The following is an 8,652-nucleotide window of genomic DNA, read 5'->3' as shown; positions in this document are numbered from 1 at the left end:
ATTTTGAAAGAAATTGAAGAAGACACAAAGAAATGGAAAGACATTCCGTGCTCATGGATTGGAAGAATCAACATAGTTAAAATGGCCATATTACCCAAAGCAATATACAGATTCAATGCAATCCCCATCAAAATCCCAATGGCATATTTTAAAGAAATAGAACAAAAAATCATCAGATTTGTTTGGAACCACAAAAGACCCCGAATAGCCAAAGCAATCTTAAGGAAAAAGAACAATAATGGAGGTATCACACTTCCTGACTTTGGCTTGTACTACAGGGCTACAATAATCAAAACAGCATGGTATTGGCAGAAAAACAGACACATAGACCAATGGAATAGAATTGAGAACCCAGAAATAAAACCACATAAATATGGACAGATAATTTTTGACAAAGAAGCTAAAAACATACAATGGAGCAAAGACAGCCTCTTCAATAAATGGTGCTGGGAGAATTGGATAACCACCTGCGAGAGAATGAAACTGGACTGCTATTTGTCACCATGTACCAAAGTTAATTCAAAATGGATCAAAGACTTAAGCATAAGACCTGACACAATAAACTGCATAGAAGAAAACATAGGTACTAAACTTATGGACCTTGGGTTCAAAGAGCATTTTATGAACTTGACTCCAAAGGCAATGGAAGTAAAAGCTAAAATAAACGAATGGGACTATATGAAACTTAAAAGCTTCTGCACAGCAAAAGAAACCATTGACAAAATAAAGAGGCCACCAACTGAATGGGAGAAGATTTTTGCAAACAGTGCCTCCGATAAGGGGCTAGTATCCAGAATATACAAGGAACTCATGCAACTCAACAACAAAAAACAAACAACCCAATTGAAAAATGGGCAGAGGACTTGAAGAGACATTTCTCCAAAGAGGACATACAAATGGCAAATAGACATATGAAAAATGCTCAACATCACTAATCATCAGAGAAATGCAAATCAAAACCACAATGAGATATCACCTCACCCCAGTCAGAATGGCTATCATCAACAAGACAAATAGTAACAAATGTTGGAGAGGCTGTGGAGAAAAGGAACCCTCATACACTGTTGGTGGGAATGCAGACTGGTGCAGCCGTTATGGAAGGCAGTGTGGAGGTTCCTCAAAGAATTACGAATAGAATTGCCATATGACCCAGCAATCCCTCTCCTGGGTATCTACCCAAAAATCTGAAAACATTTAGAGATAAAGACACGTGTGCTCCAATGTTCATTGCAGCTTTGTTTACGGTGGCCAAGACATGGAAACAACCAAAATGTCCTTCGATAGATGAATGGATAAAGAAGTTGTGGTATATATACACAATGGAATACTATTTGTCAGTAAGAAAAGATGATATAGGAACATTTGTGACAACATGGATGGATCTTGAGAGTGTAATGCTGAGCGAAAGAAGTCAGACAGAAAAAGCAGAGAACCATGTGATTTCACTGATATGTGGTATATAAACCAAAAGCAACAAAAGAACAAGACAAACAAATGAGAAACAGAAACTCATAGACATAGACAATGGTTTGGTGGTTGCCAGAGGGTAAGGGGGGTGGGTGGAGGGGGTTGGGAGATGAGGGTAAGGGGGATCGAATATATGGTTATGGAAGGAGAACTGACTCTGGGTGATGAACACACAATGGGATTTATAGATGATGTAATACAGAATTGTACACCTGAAACCTATGTAATTTTACTAACAATTGTCACCCCAATAAATTTAATTTAAAAAAATTATGTTGTTTAATCTTCACCTATTTGTGGTTTTTCCTGCTTTCTTTTTGCACTTGATATCCAATTTCAAAGCCTTGTGATCAGAGAATATGCTTGGTATGATTTCAATCTTCTGAAATTTGCTGAGGCTAGTTTTATGTCCCAATATATGGTCTATCTTTGACAATGTTCCATGTACACTAGAAAAAAATGTATGGTCTGATGTTTTAGGATGAAGCGCTCTATAAATGTCAATTATGTCCATTTCATCTAATGTGTCATTTAGGGCTGCTATTTCATTATTTATTTTCTGTTTGGATGATCTATCTATAGATGTCAATGATGTATTTAAGTCCCCTAGTATAATTGTATTTTGGTCAATTTTCTCCCTTTAGTTCTGTTAGTAGTTGCTTGGTGTATTTCGGTGCTCCCTGATTGGGGGCATAAATATTGATGACTGTTATGTCTTCTTGTTGTACAGTCCCGTTCACCACTATGAAATATCCATCTTTGTCTCTTGTTATCTTTTTCACCTTGAAGTCTGTTTCATCTGATATCATTATGGCTACACCTGATTTTCTCTGGATACCATTTGTTTGGAGTGTTAATTTCCGTATTTCACTTTGAGTCTATGCTTGTCCTTGTAGCTGAGATGTGTCTCTGGGAGACAGCATATGGTTGGGTTTAATTTTTTGATCCAATCTTCTACTCTGTGCCTTTTTATTGGTGAGTTCAGTCCATTTACATTTAGGGAGATTATTGATATGTGAGGATTTCCTGTCATTCTATCTTTAGTTTTCTGGTAAGGCTGTGTCTCCATTGTTTCTTTGCCTTTTTGTTGCTGTCTATTATATTGTGTGGTGGTATTTTATGATTTTTCCCTTGTTCTTCTTTTATTATGTTATATATTTCAGTTCTGGATTTCTTTCTGAGTGGCTACCATTAAGTTTATGTAAAAGAAAGTTTGATATGTAGAGTATTCCATTTTCTTCAGCATGCTTACTTTCTCCATTCCCATATTCTGGTTCAGGCCTTTAGTCTCCCCCTTTTTATGTTTTGCTTACCACAAATTCTCCCTGTTGATGGTGGTCGAATAACCTCCTTTAGTATTTCTTGTAGTGCAGGTCGTGTATTGGATAATTCCCTCAGCTTCTGTATGTCTGGAAAGGTCTTTTTTCCTGCTTCATATCTAAAGGATATCTTTGCTGGGTATATTATTCTTGGCTCATGGTTTCTCTCTTTCAATAGTTTGAATATTTGGTTCCACTCCCTCCTGGCTTGTAGAGTTTGTGCTGAAAAATCTGAAGATAATCTAATTGGCTTTCCTTTGTAGGTTACCATCTTCTTTTCACTGGCTGCCTTGAGGATTCTTTCTTTGTCGTTGATTTTAGACAGCTTCAATACAATGTGCCTTGGAGAAGGCCTGTTGAGGTTGAGGTAATTAAGTGTTCTATTTGCTTCTTGGATTCGAGGATCCAGTTCTTTCCACAAGTTCAGGAAGTTCTCGTCGACTATTTGTTTGAATGTACTCTCTGTTCCCTTCTCTCTTTCTTCTCGTTTTGGTATGCCCATTATTGTTATGTTGCTCTTTCTGATGGAGTCAGATAGTTCTTATAATAGAGTTCTTTCATTTGTTTTAAGTCTCAAGTCTCTTTCTTCTTATGTCCATGTCATTTCCAGGTTTCTATCTTCGATGTCACTGACTCTTTCCTCCATCTAGTCAACTCTGCTACCTAATCTGGCTATTTAATTCTTCATTTCTTTTATTGTGTTCTTAAGCTCCAGAAATTCTATTTGGTTTGTTTTTAAAATTTCAATCTCTTTGGTAATATGTTCATGTTTTTCTTTGATTGTGTTTCTGAGTTCATTAAACTGTCTGTCTGTGTTTTCTTGCATCTTATTGAGTTTTTTAAGAACTGCAATCTTGAATTCTCTGTTATTTAATCACATATTTCCATATCTTTAAGTTCATTTTCTGGAGACTTTTCATTTTCTTTTTGAGCTGTCTTGTTGCCTTGGTTATACATGATTTGATTTATTATTTCTCTTCCTAGACATCTACAAGAGTGAGTTCTGCAACAGGTTGATAGAAAGAGGTCTGTCTTTTTTTTCCCAGTAGGTGTTGGTAGAGTGTTGTATTTTCTCTCTGAATGTAGCCTTTTATTCTCTCTCACATTGTAGTGTTTTCTCTGCACTATACCAGCTTCTCACACAATAGGGGGATTCCCTGCAAGGCGGGCTTTTCCTCTGTGAACAGTTGGCTTTGGTCATAGGGCACCATCTCCGTGGAGGAATGTGGTGAGCTTCTGAAGTTCCAAAGCTCTTCCTGCCCCAGATTCAGAGCCTGTGTGCTTCAGCAGCTCTGTTTACTCCTGCAGGGATCAGCCCAGATAGGTGGGGACAGGGGCAGGGTGGGTTGTGAGAGGTGGCCCAGAGCAATGGCAGCAACCACCACCACAGCCAGTCCTGCTTCCACAACTCCTTCCCCTTTGCTGGAACCAGTTGGGCTGCGAGTTTGTGTCTGTGAACCACAGTTCTCAGAACTGCAAATGTTCTGTTCTTTTGATCTGACACTGCTACTGTTCCGCTTCTAGCACTGGGAAGATGGGGGCAGGGAGAGCTCTGGGAGGGTAGGGAGAGTCTGGCTAGGCTCAGTGCCTAAGGCTTCCGTTTTCTGCTCGGCAGTGAGGGCTTAAACTACCGTTTTCAACCTTTTTCCCTCAGTCTTTGCTTCGAAGTCTCTGCCGTGATCGTTGGGTTCAACCATGTTATATGCTGTCCCCTCAGCCCTGTGGGCCATAAGCGGAGCCCTAGCAGTCCCAGTTCTTCCCTTCCCGCATCTGTGGTATTTCCGGGATGCAGCGAGGTTGGAGCACCAAGTTAGGTCTGCATTCTGCGCCTGCTTGGTCCCATCTGTGCACTTCCCTCTTCCCTCCTCCCCCCACTCGTTCAATTTGCCCACCTTTAGATGATTTCAGTAGTGTGCCTCTTAGTCTTGCCTCTCTGCTGCACAGGGAATCCTTTGTGTAGTTATAGTTGTTCAATTTGTTGTAAATTCTATGGGGGATTTCAAGAGGCTCATCTCATGCTGCCATTTTTATGATGTCACTCTCATAGCCTTTGTTTTCAAGTCTATATATATATACATATTTTTGTGTGTGTGTGTAAGTATTGCTATCCCAGCTTTTTAATTAGTTTGTTTGTTATTCCTTTTATTTTCATGAGATATCTTTTTCCCATCCCTTTACATTCAGTCTGTGTGGCCTTTCGATCTCAAGTGACTCTCTTGCAGGCAGCATATGTAAGGGTCTGGTTTTCTTTCTTTTTCTTAAATGTTATTATTGGGGTGACAATGGTTAGTACAATTACATTGGTTTCAAGTGTTCAGATCCAAAATACATCTTCAATATATTACATTTTGTGCTCACCATCCCCAGTCAGTTCTCTTCAAGTTTTTGGAAGAGTTTGACAAGGACAAATGTTAGATCCTCTTTGAATGTTTGGTAGAATTCACTGTTGACGCCATCTGCTCCTGGACATTTGTTTTTGGGAAGGCTTTGGATGACTGATTCAGTTTCCTTACTGTTGATTGGTATATTCGGATTTTCCATATCTTCATGATTCAGTCTAGGAAGGCTGTATGTTTCTAAGAACTTGTCCATTTCTTTTAGGTTATGAATTTGGTAACAGATATTACTTCATAGTAGTGTTGTATGACCCTTCATATTTCTGTGGTATCCATGGTAATTTCTCCCCTTTTATTTCTGATTTTGTTTATTTGTGTTTTTTCTTTTTTTAGCTTAGTGAGTCTAGCCAAGTGTTTGTCAATTTTATTAATCTTTTCAAAGAACCAGATTTTTGTTGCATTTATTTTTCTATTGTCTTTTTGTTCTCTATTTCATTTAGTTCTGCTCTGATTTTTATTATTTCCTTCCTTTTGGTGACTTTGGTTTTCATTTGTTTTTCTTTTTCTAGTTCTTTAAGGTGTAATGTTAGGTTGTATATGTGGGATTTTTCTTGTTTCTTGAGATCGGCCTGTAATTATATAAATTGCTCTCTTATTACTGTTTTTACTGCATCCCAATAATTTTGATAGGACGTATTTTCATTCTCATTTGTTTCTCTCTCTCTCTCTCTCTCTCTCTCTCCCCCCCATTCTCTCTCTTTCTCTCTTTTAAGCCCATATACCAAATGTGTCTTGCTACCTGCTTTTTTTTTTAATTAGTTTCAGGTGTACAAAGCAATGTAATAGTTAGACATTTAAACACCTCAGAAAGTGATAACCCTCCTGCCAAACTAGCACCCCTCTGACATCTTATATAGCTTTTACAACACCATTGACTATCTTCCCCTATGTTATACTCCACATACCATGACTACATGTACCTATATATTTAGTTATAATTTACATTCAATATTACTCTACTTCAGCTTCAGGTGTATAGCCCATTGTACTCAGTCTATGAAGTGAACTCCCTGATAAGTCCAGTGACCATCTGGCACCTTACATGATCTTTACAACACTTGATTATATTCCCCACACTGTATTAACTACCAATTTGTATTTCTTAATACCTTCACCTTTTTCACTCTGCCCCCAACCCCATTCCCATCTATCACTCTGATAAATCTAGTACCTATCTGGCACCATACCTATTTATTACAATATTATTGACTATATTCCTTATGCTATATCCTACATTCCCATGACTACTGTGTAACAATCAATTTGTACTTCTTAATCCCTTCCCCTTTCACCCATCCATAACCCCCCTCCCATCTTAAAAAGTACCTCTAAGATTTCTTGTAATACTTGTTTGGTGGTGATGAACTCCTTCAGCTTTTTCTTGTCTGGGAAGCTCCTTATCTGTCCTTCAATTCTAAATGTTAGCTTTGCTGGGTAGAGTCATCTTGATTGTATGTCACTGCTTTTCATCACTTGGAATATTTCCTGCCACTTCCTTCTTGCCTGCAAAGTTTCTGTTGAGAAATCAGCTGACAGTCCTATGGGGGCTCCCTTGTATGTAAATAACTGCTTTTCTCTTGCTGCTTTTAAGATTCTTTCTTTGTCTTTAACCTTTGTCATTTTAATTAGGTTGGTGCAAAAGTAATTGCGTTTTTTGCAATTGTTTTTAACCTTTTAAACTGCAACTACTTTTGCACCAACCTAATATGATGTTTCTTCGTATTGACCTCACTGGGTTTGTATTGTTTCCTGAGCTTGTACATCTATTTCCTTCAGTTTAGGGAAGTTTTCTGTCATTATTTTTTCAAATTGATTTTCAACTCCTTGCTCTCTGTCTTTTCCTTCTGGTACCCCTATAATGTGAATGTGGATATGCTTGATATTGTCCCAGAGGCCCCGTAAACGTTCCTCAATTTTTTGGATTCTTTTTTCTTTCTGCTGTTCTGTTTGGGTGTTTTCTGCTACCTTATCTTCTACATTGCTGTTGGATCCTCTGCTTCATCTCATCTACTGTTGATTCCCCATAATATAGTTTTAATTTCCATTATTGTACCCTTTATTTCTGACAGGTTCTTTTTCATGTTTTCCATCTCCATTTTTATGTTTTCTATCTCTCTGTTGAAGTTCTCCCTGAGATCATTGAGCATCCTTATAACCAGTGTTTGGAACTCTGAATCTGATAGATTGCTTATCTCCATTTCGCTTCATTGTTTTTTCTGGAGCTTTGTTCTGGTCTTTCATTTCGGACATGTTTCTTTGTCTCCCCATTTTGGCTGCCTCCCTGTGTTTGTTTCTATGTATAAGTAGGGCTGTTTGTTTCTATGTAGTAAGTATGTCTTTCGGTCTTAGTAGAGTGGCCTTATATAGTAGGTGTGCTGTGGGTTTCAGCAGCACAGTCTTTCCAGTCACCTGAGCCAGGTGCTCCAGGTATGTCCCTTGTGTCGGTTGTGTGTGCCATCCTCTTATAGTTGAGCCTTGGTTGATAATTGCACATTAATGGGAGGGACTGACTCTTGAGCTTACTGGTTGTAAGGACTGGCCTGACTATAGTGGAAGAGTTGTTGTGCAGGGACTGATCCTACAGAGCAGGATCTGCCTCAGCAGAGCTCTGGTGCCTGCCCAATCCATCCGTTGGGTGTGTAGGTGGCTGGGTAATGCTCCAGCTCATTTTGAATTTGGCCACTTGGGGCACCAGCCCCAGGATCACTTTGGAGGGGATTGCTGTAGGTGAAGTTCAGCCACAGCCTGTGTCCCACCTGGGGCCACCAGGCATGAGCCACCGAGAAATCCACAGATGGATGCCACCCATGCTGTGCTTGGAAGCACCTTGAGAGGCCAAGCTGCAAATCAACACCGGCTGCCGCCAGTGCTGGCTTAGGGCTGCTCAGCCAGAGGTACAGCACATGCTCAAGCCATATGCTGCTTGTCTGGGTTCCAGGAACCTTTGAAAGACCATAGGAAAGTCTTCAGCTTGAGCCAAGGCAGCTGGTCTGCATGAAAAAGCCACTGGAAGCAGTCTGGGTGTGCCCCAAAGTTGGGCAGGACTGGGTCTCGAATCACCAGGGCATGACAAATGAATGGCAGAGATTCAGCTCTACCAGCTCCTCCATCCAGGAGAAAGCTACCTCTTCAGCCCCTGTCCCAAGCCAGACAACTCAGTTCGCCACCATATGTCCCTGCCACCTCCAGTGGCTGCCCCAGTGCTGGAGCTCATAGCGACTGATTCCATTAGTGGGTAAGTCTGCACACAGTCCCTTTAAGAGGAGTGCCTGGGAGTGAGCATGGCTCTTGCATCATGACAATGCACCAGCTCACACAGCACTGTCTGTGAGGGAGTTTTTGACCAGTTAACAAATAACTGTATTGGAACACCCTCCCTATTCACCTGATCTGGCCCCCAATGACTTCTTTCTTCACCCTAAGATAAAGGAAATATTAAAAAGAATACAATTTGATGACATTCAGGACAT

The sequence above is a fragment of the Rhinolophus sinicus genome, linkage group LG03, assembly GCF_036562045.2.
Source record: "Rhinolophus sinicus isolate RSC01 linkage group LG03, ASM3656204v1, whole genome shotgun sequence".
NCBI lineage: Eukaryota > Metazoa > Chordata > Mammalia > Chiroptera > Rhinolophidae > Rhinolophus > Rhinolophus sinicus.
Note: the sequence above shows the minus strand (reverse complement) of the source record.